The sequence below is a fragment of the Erpetoichthys calabaricus genome, chromosome 1 (genome assembly GCF_900747795.2).
Source record: "Erpetoichthys calabaricus chromosome 1, fErpCal1.3, whole genome shotgun sequence".
Taxonomy (NCBI): domain Eukaryota; kingdom Metazoa; phylum Chordata; class Cladistia; order Polypteriformes; family Polypteridae; genus Erpetoichthys; species Erpetoichthys calabaricus.
This window is the reverse complement of record NC_041394.2, coordinates 69,645,274-69,659,412: the sequence shown is the minus strand read 5'-3', so window position 1 is coordinate 69,659,412 and position 14,139 is coordinate 69,645,274. Positions and strand designations below refer to the sequence as shown.

General features: G+C 37.0%; 1 pseudogene; it reads right to left on the bottom strand.

Moving 5' to 3' along the window:
• Window positions 1–10,454: 10,454 nt before the first annotated feature.
• LOC127529462 (N-lysine methyltransferase KMT5A-like) lies at window positions 10,455–13,589 on the bottom strand (annotated as a pseudogene).
• Window positions 13,590–14,139: the final 550 nt, after the last annotated feature.

Genomic DNA, 14,139 nt, shown 5'->3' with positions numbered 1-14,139 from the left:
CATGGACTGTGATGTCTACTGATGACATTGTGATCTGTAGGGAGCAGGTTGAGGAGACTCTGGAAAGGTGGAGATATGAGAGGAGAGGAATGAAGGTCAGTAGGAACAAGACAGAATACATGTGTGTGAATGAGAGGGAGGTCAGTGGAATGGTGAGCAGTCAGGGAGTAGAGTTGGCGAAGGTGGAGTTTAAATACTTGGGATCAACAGTACAGAGTAATGGAGATTGTGGAAGAGAAGTGAAGAAGAGAGTGCAGGCAGATGCTCTGTCCCAGTCATCTATCCATCCCAATGTAGCCCTTGTCAGAGTTGCTCAGATCCTTATGCTTGCCCTCTTTTCCTGCTTCTACCACATCACCTTACTGTAAACAACCACCAATTTCAATTCAGTCATAATATTCAGACATGTTCTTAAACCAGTTCCAACATAAACTTCATTGTAATTTATTAATTTGAAACTAAAAATAATTTAATGCAATTTTTTTTACTGTTTTCAAAAAGTCAATCACTCTCATTAATCTCATTAATTAAGACACAGATTTGCACAAATAAATAAACCTTGGCTCTGTCTGAAAAATCTCGCTATTTGAGAGATGTTTACTGAGGCCAAGAGAAACATTAGCACAATCACGTTATTCTTGTGAAGCACTTCAATAGTGTGCGAATAAGAAATTAACTTAACTGTAGATTGCTAAATATTATTTAGTTCAACACCTGTTAGGTCTTTAGCAAGTTTAAATGAAAATTTGAATACAATATTTGTTCTGACTATAACATCTCCAATTCATTATCTATCATTAATCAACAAACTAACACAGCACAAGAGACTCAAACCTGTCCATATTATTAATGTTTAACCTAGAATTTCCGCTATGAATCAGCATTGAATTCTTAATAAACAAATACTTAAACAAATATTACCCTCAGTGAAGTCTGTTTTATGAAGCTTAAACTCAAGTCCTCATCAAGAAGAGGCTTAATATAAAAGAAGCTTGAAGCTAACAAAATGCAAAAAATGCAGATGGCTGTGTATAGCCAGAAGTTGATCTTCTAGGATAAAGTACCATTTTAAGCGTGGTTCTTCAGGCCACATTGACATTTTGTGCAAATGTTCAGCTATCTACTAAAATTTTTGACAGTTGATTTTCACAAAGCTCTGAAACAGGACATGGGAGAATATAAAAACAAAAGATACATCTTATTGCATTCATAACCCCCCACAAGTTGAGTTCAACTGAAATAAAGATTCATTCACTGTAGTTAAATATAAACAGTGAATTTTATGCCATGCAAAATTCTCTAGTTTTACACAGAAAAGCAAAATCTACAGTACCTTATAAACTCTCTTGCCCTTACCAACAACTGGATACCAGCACTGAACAGTTCTGTCCAAGACATTAACATTAGCAGTGGAATGTGTATGTTAAACAAAATAAATCTTGGAGAAAGTTTTTTATTTAATTTTATTAAATAAATCAGTCTCACAAAAAACACTACATAAACATCTTAACATATAAACTGAGATAGCATGTTGTAAAACATTGAGGTTTTAATAGCTGCATCTTATTTAATTTACATTATTTGAGAGTGGGAAGAAATGATATCACTGTAATAAGACTGGTACATCAGATCAGAGGCTTGTACTGTATGCGATTCTAACTTACTAACATGTTCACAGTGATTTTCTTTACAAGTGACAGGTAATCTGTTCAATGAATAAATGAAAATGTCATACTAATTTATTTATATCTATATTAATATATTAGCTTTATATTTTAACATATGAGACAGAGAAACCAGCCAGGAGGCCTGTATGGATAAGTAGCCTGGAGTGACTGGAATCCCTGCTGGAATAGATTGTATTCCCTTTACTAACTGGAAAGCCTTCATGGGTGAATGGTGCAGTACATTCCGCCCAAAATGGTTCTTGCTTCCTTTTCTGGTCGGGAGGACTTAAGGGACAGATAAAGGGAGACTACCTCTGTGGGCTGTGTGCCCCTAGCACCAGGTGGTGACATCCATCTGTAGGGACTCCCATGTGCGCACTTGTAGGGCTGCCCAAGAATTGTAGTCCCGACTGGCAGCCCCGCTATGTTTTTTGGCTGCAGCCATGGGGAGCTACTGAGGGAGGACATCCCTATTCTACAGACGGAACATCCTTACAGCAGTCAATATTATAGCAGAGATGCCCATCAGGTACTACAACTCCCAAGCAGTCCCATAGATGCACACATGGGATGGCCCTAAAGAGGGATGTATCCACTTGGAACATGGGGGTAGCACACTGCATTGAGAGACAGACTCCCTCCACCCTTCCATTAAGTCCTATTGACCTGGAACGGAACCACCCTGGCCAGGGTGTGCCTCCATCCACACCATCCATCCATGAAGGCCTCCTGCCCAGATAATAGAACATCATCTATCCCAGTAAAGCTTCCAACTACTCCAGGCTGCTCAACCATACAGGCCTCCCAATCAGGTAGGAGACCCACACCCATCCTGGCTGGGATGCTAGCCCATCTGCACCATCTGTTACTAATATTATATATATATATATATATATATATATATATATATATATATATATATATATATATATACAGTATATAATAAATAAAACTAATTATAAATCAACTTTTTTTTAATGAGTAAAATTAAAATGCACCTGCTTCCAGGCTAAGGTTCACTGTTACTACTAGGCTTTGAAGAATAGCCTCCCATGCATACAGTATTCCATTGTGAAACATCTCTACATTGACAACTCCAGTGTACTAATTATGAAAAGGTAATTAAAACATTAATCCAAAGCATCTAATTGAATATTCATTTATCAATGTAAGCCAAAAAAGCAACTGATGAATATTAAAAATTACAATATTTACTGGCTTCTGTACACATTATATTTGAGTTACATCACCTCTTAGTAACAAATATTAAAACTGAGCACCCAGACTCAAGTTCACAATATTCTTTCAGCCAGAACATTTGTAGATTGCTCACATTATATATACTAAATATGCAATAAATACACATAATTTAACCTAAAACAATGTCATCTTAACAAAGCCAAATCTAAGTGTAAAATAGCACGATGACCTTGAAACTGATGCGTTTTGGGATTATCTCCCCTTTCAGATATTTGACACTTGCTTGATCCAGAAATATCTAGATTTCACTATTTCAAGACATCTTAGCTTCAGCTGTAATTGCTCAAATATATTTGAAATTGATCTGAATCAATGAGTACTGCAATATTTGGAATGTGTGCTCAAATTTAATGTTATTAAGAAGAAATGTAATTTAAAATGAATGTGTATGGAATCAGTAAATATTGCAGATTTTCTGTATTATACGTTTGCAGTATGAAATAATTACTCTGATTCACTACTGGTAATTCTTTTAAATCAGTAACCCAACACCAGTGCTTTCTACCCTGAGTAAAGCTACCAAGGCCCAAGTCTCCTGGTGGCATCACACAAGTTAGAGTCACTGGCCTTGATTGAATAAACTAATAATTAAGACTTTGAAAAACTAATTTTTCTGTATTAACCTAACAGCATTAATAATTAACAGTTAGAAAACATAAATACAAATTATTTAAAGAGCAAACAAGTAACTGGCTTTTTGGAACTGTTGTTTTCAATTACCATGAAAACACCTAATGTAAACTGATTAAATTGTTTCCCATAACTAAATCTTAAATAAACACCTTTTATAACAGAAACACTTGTTTTAAACCTTTCTCTTCAGTGAGGTAATTCGATTTTTTATATAGAATTTGACACCCAGCCAATCTCTATTTTTGAGAGCTTGTGGTTCATTTTGGATGCAAGCTTCACACTCTCCCTTTCCTGGCACTTTACATATATTTATAAATTTGCCCAAATGTTTTTCCACTGCTCTTATTTCTTCTTCACTCCACATTTTCCTCTTCACTCGTTTACGACCTAAAAATTGCACCACAAAATTCCAATTAGCAGAATATAAACTTCTGTATAGCTTAGTTAAAAAAAGAATCTTTATTGTAGCACTGATGTGTACTCACCTTGGCAAACACTGTTAACTTTTGTTTCCTGAACTTGGCCCTGTGCTCGTTTCATCTGCTTAATTTGCATTTCTAAACACAACATAATCAATTGTTACAAAATTTCAAGAATTATTTAACCTAATCAATTTAAGAAACTTTTGTCAAATTATTTTAGGAATAGTTAGAAAACCATAAACTTTAACACCAATGGATTTACAAAGTAAGGTGAAATGTACAAGAGCTTACCTGCTTCACCTTCATGATCACTTAATTCTTCCTCACTTTCTGATGTTTCATTTTCAATCATTACTTTTTCTACAGTAAAAAAAGATCTTTTAATAAAAGTCAAAGAAAAAATAGGAGCTACTTTGAAATACATCACTATACACAATAGCCAAATACAAAACTGAACTTTGAATACTGAAAAGGAAAGTAAATGCTTACAAAAATAAAATTGGTTCAGGAATTCTGGTAGGAGAATTCTACTAGATAGGAATGTAATTATGAACATATTTATGTTTGAATAGTTTGGTATTATCTAAATCTTGTTCACTTCAAGTGGACCAGGGCCATTAGGTTAGGTTAGCTTCAGAGTATGTCTGTCTTTATTGAAAAAGTTGGTGTCTACAGTACACTAAATTATCAGCATGTGAGGCATACTTCAAAATCATACATTTTGGACATATTTGTATAACCAAAGTGGAGGTGGAAAGGAGGAGGTGCCCTTGTCATGTCAAACATGACACATCTGCCAAAATTCATAACTATTTTTACATTTACAAATGTTGTCTTTGCTATGCAGTATGCCAAGTTTGGCTATGCATATGTATACACTAAGGCAGATAGATAGAGAGAAAGAAAATGGTCATTACCAGTTGGATCAATGGTGATATCATCCAGATTTTTTCCTTTAAACTCTCCAAGGCGCCCAGTTTCCAGAGCTAAGAGAATTTTGCTGATCTTAGCCAACTGCAAAGTGCCTTCTGGGAGACGATAGTATTGCCTATGCACTCTAATGTCATGCCCAAGGAAATCATCCAGCTGATCCAATTCTGTGTCGTTCAAGTTAAGAACTTTTGACAGAGTTGCCACATGTTTTCAGAGTTTGGTCGATGAAAGTGTTTTAGGACTTTTTGCTCCACATTCTTTGGCAAAAAGCCGAATACAATCAGATCCACGAAAATGAGATAGAGCTGAAGGTCTTGCAAACATATAGATGTTGTCACATGGCACACCACAAACATCTCTTTTTTCTGCAAGCAACTTCATTGCTCTGTGCATAGCTGGTGACAGCAGTATAGGAACCTTCCTTCCACGCTTGCCTTTAATTTCAATTCTGATAAAGTGATGGCAAAGCTTTTGCTCTAGTTCCGAAAGAGCAAGAGCAACATCTCCATGCAAATCTGATACATCTCCTAACAAAAAGGTATTTAGAAGCATTCTGGAAACTTCTCCTTCTCTTTTGCGATTAAACAAAATAATTTGTGTTAAAGTGACTTTTGCAAGGCTTGCCCAATTTCTTGCAGAGGCCTCAGCTAGAAGATTTTTGTAATTTTCTTCTTGTTTGTCATCAAGATACAAATGCATTTTTTTCACATCTTCGGTAAAAGGCAAAAGCTGAGGTGCATTCCACTTTGACTCTCTCAAACATCTTAGGGCTACAGACGAAATTAGCTCATTCCACTGGGTTTCATAAATTTTTCGGAAGCTTTGAGCATTTTTTACCATCATTTCATTTCCTTCTACCATTGCCTGGGCTTCCACTATATTTGCTATTTTCTGAAGGCTGTGGCCAAGCTTCAGTGCTAATGAAGCAGTTTTTATTGTGCCAGTCTCCTGGTCGTACCCAGCAACACATTTCACTGCTGTTACTACATGTGGAAAGCTACATGGAATTATGAAGTCTTTCATATTTTGCAATGGTGTTATTCGTCTTGCACATAACAACAAACGACCAAGCTCTCTAATCTTCTGACGAATGTATTCATGTTTAGATATGTCTGAACCGAGCCTGTTAAAGAGATGTCGTGCTATTTGTAAAATGCAGGGATCCTTCTTGACTATAAGTGAAATGTCATCTTGTATCATTTCACTCATTAGCTTCCAAAGGCCACTGTCAACACCAGGAGGCACAGGTCGAGCAAATGCACACAAAGACTGGACCCTATTTTTTCCAGGTTTTGGTTGATCACATTTTCTAAGCTTGCAATGTTTCATGTGTCGCCAAAGATTGTGTCTTAAAAAAAAACCCTGACAATTTAAACAATGTATAAAATCTTTAGATGGCAAACAATTTCTAGGTTGTCTTCAAGGTATGAGCATTCCTTTCCCCTTTTTTAAAACTTCCACATTGTGAGCAAAATTGCCTCTGTTTCGAAGAAGATCTATTTGAAGTCTTCTTTCTTTTGATTTTCTTGGAAAACTGGAGAGCTTTAGCAACTTCAGTCTCATTGTGATGAATTTGTTCAATATGCCTGGCAATTTTTGCATAGGACTTACCACAGAAAAGGCAAAAATGTTTTTTGTCATATACTCTTCCTCCACCGGTACAGAAACTGCCTTTACAGATACTGGATCATATTCTTTGCTTTCAGAGTCTGAAACAGTGGAATCAGGTACAGGTCTATCATATGTGGAACATGACGCAGAGGATTTCTCATCTTTATCTATTTTGTCACTCATGTGTGCTGATAAGCTGTCACTACTGCAGTCTGGACTATTCTCTTCTGATGACTTAGGAATGTAGTCATCATTGCTTTGGTTCATACTGGAATCTGTTTTGAAGCATCTCTTCACTCACCTATTAAAAACATAAGAAAGCCATCTAGAACCAAGTCCCTATACTGCATACTGATTTACAAGTGTTGAAAATTACATTATTTGATTAATGATTGATTTGTTTTATATTTATTATTAATAATGTATATACATGCAGCAATTGCTTAATATTTCAAAACCCACTATGAAATACTCAAACTGTTACTTTTATAGTGAAAATATTGAATTATAAAGTTTATGCCATCGTGGTATAACTTACAATAACACTGTCAGAGCGCCTAAGTTTTGGCACAGTACAATCAAGCTCACTCTTTTCTAAAGAAACTGGTTCAGTGTCAGATCCACTGTTGTCTTCAGTCTGTAAAAATATAATTGGATGTCATATTCATTGGACACACATTATGAAGTGTTAGTATTAGTACTGTTGTTAGTAGTAGTAGTAGTAGCAATATTCCTACTATTGCTATCATTGTTGTTTTTCACTTTTACACTTTGCAAAGGCCAGGTACAATCAAGTACTTTCTGCTCAAATAAGTGTTAAGTGTCATTATAGGCAATTACAGGGATAACAGAATACCAGATTTTATAGTATGCTGTACATAATGTACATTAAATAAGATTATGCTTAATACATTTTTCAGGCCAAATCTTGAATGTTGAATATGGAGACAAGACAACAGTTCATTAGGTCTTAAGAATAAGTAAAACACATACAGGAGAGTCAACTTTTCTTCATTAACTTTCATTATTAGGACTGTCATTTATAGCAGTTCAATTTTATTATGGAGACCTAAATGAATCAGAGTGAGGTAAAAGTACTGAAGCACCACCAACATTCCTAGTGAGGACTTACATATATTTCAGTTCACATTCACAGTGGGGACATAGAGTAAGGGGTGAGCAGGAGTCAATCTATCTTTTATATAGTGTGAGACTTTCCCGGACACCACCAGTCAGAGACCACATCTTTATAAAAGCACATGCTTATTAAATCACTAAATAAACACAGTTCTTCACTTCACACAAAGCACACAGCAATAATCACCCTTTAAATCAATGTCCTTGGCCGCCTTTACTCCTCCAGGGAGCTTTGTCCTTCTCCCACTCCCGACTCTGGCTCCATGACAGTAAGGAGTCGGCCCCTTTTATCCCTGCCCGGATGTGTTCCAGGTGGCTGATGACGTCCCTCTTGCAGCACTTCCTGGTGTGGCGGAAGTGCTGCCCTTTGACCTGGAAACACTCCGGACGTCCCTGGCCGATCCCTCCGCCATCTTGCAGAGTGTGGCGGAAGTAACAACATCCGGGTCCCATGAGGTGTAAAGCGCCCCCAGGCAGTGGCCACGGGTCCCAACAAGTCCTACAGTTTGTTCTCCTTTCCCGTGGTCCTCTCCTGCTCCGTGGCAGTTGTGCCCTCGTGGCCCGGAAGTTATTCTTGCCACCTTCCGGTCCTTTCTGGCGTCCCGGCCAGGTAATAATCCTGGCCACCTGCGACAATAGCTATACTTGTGGGGTCTGACACATATTTCAGGTTATCCTGTTATGAAGACCTCAGTGAAGTTGAAAGATATTTTAGGATTTAAAATCTATCTTTTATATAGCTATCCTTGTGGGAACTCGTGCACATTTCAGGTCACAACCACTGTGTGGACCTAAACTAAGTGGATGGACAGTGGCACAAGAAACCCATCATCACTAACTAACCTAGTGGGGACTCGCACACATTTCAAGTCACAAGCATTGTGTGGACGTAAAGCAAGTGGGGGAAGGTTGCACAAGTAACCCCATCTTCAATAACTGCCCTTATGGGGACTCTCTCACATACTCCAGGTCATTCCTGTTATGAAGACCTCAGCAAAGTAGAAAGATATTTTAGGATTTAAAATCTATCTTTTATATAGCTATCCTTGTGGGAACTCGCACTCATTTCAGGTCACAATCACTGTGTGGACCTAAACTAAGTGGGTGGACAGTGGCACAAGAAACCCAATCATCACTAACTAACCTAGTGGGGTCTCGCACACACATTTCAAGTCACAACCATTGTATGGACCTAAAGTAAGTGGGGGATGGTAGCACAAATAACCCCATCTTCACTAACTGCCCTTATGGGGACTCTCACACATTCCAGGTCATTTTCATTAGGGGGACCTTAGTGAAGTAGGCTGGGCAGTAAGAAATACGTAGCAATGACACATTTCCTGTGAGGATTCAGATATATTTCAGATCACTCTCATCATGAGGACATAAAGCAAGTGAGGAATACAGTTAACAGATCTTATGGGTAATGTCTATATAATTTTTAAACAAAACAACTTTATGAAATAAACTGTAGCAGATTAAATTTAAAAACAAAATAAGACATTTTGCCATTAAAAGATATATACTATGTATTTCTAGTTATATTTGTTAAGTAAAAAAACTGTACCTGCTCATTAGTAACAACTGCTTCTTTCTCTTGAGGTTCAGAACTCTTTTCAGCTAAGCTATGACTGAGGGCCTTCTCTCTTCCATCAGGGTTCTGAGGAGAAGGCAAAAATAATTAAATGATTAGCAAAATAAAATGATAATATATAACATTGTATCATTAAGTGATGTAAAGTATTGGTCTAATAAAAAAAGTTTAAGGCAATAAAGAATTTTACCTGTTCATCAATAGCAAGAGTGTCTTTTACTTGTGCCAGTGTAGGCTGTTGAGCCAAGATCTGGCTTTGGGCAACATCCCTTTTCCCAGTGCCCTAAAAAACAGAATATTGATCAAATGCATAATAAAACCAGGTATGCTGTTATCACTTTCCAGTCTTATATGCAATAATAATACTTCTAATACTAAAATGAACTTACTGGTTTCCCACTTGATGAAAGATGTAAAAGTATGTATATGAAATATTATTTCATATGGGTTAATTTATATTTTACATAATCCAAAAAGCAACCTATTACAATGGATATGTTCAACATCAAAAAAAGCCTAAATTGTTCATATAAAAAATAAGTAACTTTTCAGTTACTTGAATAGTTTCTGGGTTTCTAAGTCTTGTAGATGGTTGTACATTTTGCATGATTTACATGATATCACAAAAGGATAACCATATTTTTTCTTCCTCTTTAAACAACATTTATTCTTTTGGTGTGTGCACTTAATTTTTCTTTCTGTCATATGTTTCATTCAGAATTGTTTATGTGCTACAAAAGTTGGAAACAACTTTCACTAAGTCATACACTGTGTATGTTTTTTGAAAATGTATAGTCCAAATATCAAAATTATGCTAATCAATACCAATATGTACTTGTTTAGGAAAATCTAGTGTGCAATTAATGATTTTACCCTACATTTATTCTTTCCTCTCTTAGTTTCTTATAATTAAGTGTACACAATCCATATTCATACTTTTAATTGAAACTGTGGGACTATATCTGTGTTTCTTAAATTTATTATCATATAAAAATATATTTCCACTTCCAATCACACAGCTTTATTATCTAAAAATAGTGCAATAAGGTGTATAGACTCAGGCAATGTAATACATTGCAATGCATGTATAAAAATAAACATCAGTACTATTGTTACTTCTTTAAAAAATCTTTATTAAAATAAAATGCCTGTATATATTAATAATGTAGATTTAGTTACCTTGTCATTTGTCTGTAATGGGGATGATACAATGGTGGCTTTTTCTTTTCCCTGCATACAGACACAAAAATAATTACTTCACAGGTGACAACAACCTAAGCTAATCCTAAATACATAAATAAAGACTACAGTTCTTACCTGCTTTCTCCAAGGCCACGGTCCATCTCCATAGCTGTATGTGATTTCTTCACCAGGAAGAATATCTCTTAAAGCAAACAGACAGAGGTGTGGCATTCCACCTACTGCCAGTTTCTTGATTTTGCAGTTTGGACTTTTGTGGTTGTCATTTATCATTCTTCCCACAGAGCCATCATCTTTGGCTCCATCAATGCTGTAACAGCAGTACAGTTTAAATACATACATAAAAATGACTAATATATATATATATGTGGCATACACACAGCCAATTTACCTCATGTATTAGAACGAGTAGTGCTCCGTGGAAATAATCGTGTAGCACATTTGGGTCTGAACCTGAGAGGATAGCGCCTCACTTAAGTGAAAAGGACTATCTCGAGAAACTGACACAAAAGCAGCTCCGCGATCGCTATGTTGCAGACAGAGCACTTGGAGCACTTCAGACACGTTTCAGGGCTGCTACAGTCCATCTGCCCGAGTGTGCGGCCGCCAGCGTGCCTCACAGGGCAGGTGGACAGTGGGCATACGAACTGCCTCTGAGGCAGAGAGGGGCGGACAGAGGGTCGAAGCAGCTGGCTGATTCCACTAAAGTGCTCACTAACTGCGGTGTCTGAGAACGCGGATCTCGGAGCTGCTTCTCCAGGAGTCCCGACGCTTCAGACTGCATAAGATATTTGCGTTACACGTGCGCTATCAGGTTATTATTATGCCTTTTTTTTAATGTTAAAGCAGGTTTGTTGTATATATCATAAAGTATTTTAAACATCATTTATTTTTTATTCGGGGACAGGGAAACCTGATTATACTGTCTGGCAGTATTACTTTGTTCTGCCGTTTACTTTCATTCTGACGTTTTGTTAACTATTGCAATATTGACTTCGGAAGAGACTGTAATACACTTTCACCATAAATTAGAAAAATAAATACAGCTCACCAACAACTTTTCCCATTCCATTTAAAGTCAAAAAGAAAGACGGCAGCGGCAGGATGGTACACTCGCCTCCTCCTCTCACTTTCAGCCCTGTCTATTAGCTGACCGCGATACTCTGCCACAAAGTCACCCCTTTCCAATGCGTCCACCGCAAAAACTCAACGTCCTGCGAACGACCGAGTATGTCAAACGTACTTCGCTAATATAAATGCGAAGTTAATAATTAAAGAAAAAAAATTGGTTATAAACAACTTACCTTTCTCTGAATTGATAAATTTAATTTCCAATCCGCGTTTGTCCGAAGATGACCTCACATACCGAATAGCGTCGCTTTCCAGATTTATTCGTTGTCTTCTCATTTTCAACATACGTCTATATATATATATATATATATATATATATATATATATATATATATATATATATATATATATACAGTGGTGTGAAAAACTATTTGCCCCCTTCTTGATTTCTTATTCTTTTGCATGTTTGTCACACAAAATGTTTCTGATCATCAAACACATTTAACCATTAGTCAAATATAATACAAGTAAACACAAAATGCAGTTTGTAAATGGTGGTTTTTATTATTTAGGGAGAAAAAAAAAATCCAAACCTACATGGCCCTGTGTGAAAAAGTAATTGCCCCCTGAACCTAATAACTGGTTGGGCCACCCTTAGCAGCAATAACTGCAATCAAGCGTTTGCGATAACTTGCAATGAGTCTTTTACAGCGCTCTGGAGGAATTTTGGCCCACTCATCTTTGCAAAATTGTTGTAATTCAGCTTTATTTGAGGGTTTTCTAGCATGAACCACCTTTTTAAGGTCATGCCATAGCATCTCAATTGGATTCAGGTCAGGACTTTGACTAGGCCACTCCAAAGTCTTCATTTTGTTTTTCTTCAGCCATTCAGAGGTGGATTTGCTGGTGTGTTTTGGGTCATTGTCCTGTTGCAGCACTCAAGATCGCTTCAGCTTGAGTTGACGAACAGATGGCCGGAGATTCTCCTTCAGGATTTTTTGGTAGACAGTAGAATTCATGGTTCCATCTATCACAGCAAGCCTTCCAGGTCCTGAAGCAGCAAAACAACCCCAGACCATCACACTACCACCACCATATTTTACTGTTGGTATGATGTTCTTTTTCTGAAATGCTGTGTTCCTTTTACGGCAGATGTAATGGGACATTTGCCTTCCAAAAAGTTCAACTTTTGACTCATCAGTCCACAAGGTATTTTCCCAAAAGTCTTGGCAATCATTGAGATGTTTCTTAGCAAAATTGAGATGAGCCCTAATGTTCTTTTTGCTTAACAGTGGTTTGCGTCTTGGAAATCTGCCATGCAGGCCGTTTTTGCCCAGTCTCTTTCTTATGGTGGAGTCGTGAACACTGACCTTAATTGAGGCAAGTGAGGCCTGCAGTTCTTTAGACGTTGTCCTGGGGTCTTTTGTGACCTCTCGGATGAGTCGTCTCTGCGCTCTTGGGGTAATTTTGGTCGGCCGGCCACTCCTGGGAAGGTTCACCACTGTTCCATGTTTTTGCCATTTGTGGATAATGGCTCTCACTGTGGTTCGCTGGAGTCCCAAAGCTTTAGAAATGGCTTTATAACCTTTACCAGACTGTTAGATCTCAATTACTTCTGTTCTCATTTGTTCCTGAATTTCTTTGGATCTTGGCATGATGTCTAGCTTTTGAGGTGCTTTTGGTCTACTTCTCTGTGTCAGGCAGCTCCTATTTAAGTGATTTCTTGATTGAAACAGGTGTGGCAGTAATCAGGCCTGGGGGTGGCTACAGAAATTGAACTCAGGTGTGATACACCACAGTTAGGTTATTTTTTAACAAGGGGGCAATTACTTTTTCACACAGGGCCATGTAGGTTTGGATTTTTTTTCTCCCTAAATAATAAACACCATCATTTAAAAACTGCATTTTGTGTTTACTTGTGTTATATTTGACTAATGGTTAAATGTGTTTGATGATCAGAAACATTTTGTGTGACAAACATGCAAAAGAATAAGAAATCAAGAAGGGGGCAAATAGTTTTTCACACCACTGTATATATATATATATATATATATATATATATATATATATATATATATATACACACATATACATATAAACTCCCGAATATAAACACGCATAATTTGTGCTTTAAAATGAAATGTATAATAAAGCCGACATATAAAAATAGCCAAGCAGGGTCTTCTTAAAAACAAACAAACACAACATATCCTGGCAAACTTTTATCCAAGCAAAGCTTTAAGTAAATAAAAACGTCATCTTCATTGGCTAATAATAATAATAACGTTTAACTACTTACTCTAACATCACATGTATTAAAATACTGTTTACCTTTTTTTACAGTTTGTAATTTATCATTTCACTCTTTCAATCTTTCCTCCATATGCAGGCACCTAATGGTAACATCCGGTGTAGCTGCCACTTGACCAAAAGTGTGCTTAACCCTGCAGTACCGTAAAGTGCCTGTAGGGGGTTTTAAATACTGTGATCATCCAGCCCCAAAACACACTGCAGTACCGCAAAGTGTCTGTAGGGGGTTTTACACACTGTGAGCAGCCAGCCTCAAAACACACACACAAAGTTTTACTCAAAGAAATACGATTTTTGGGGT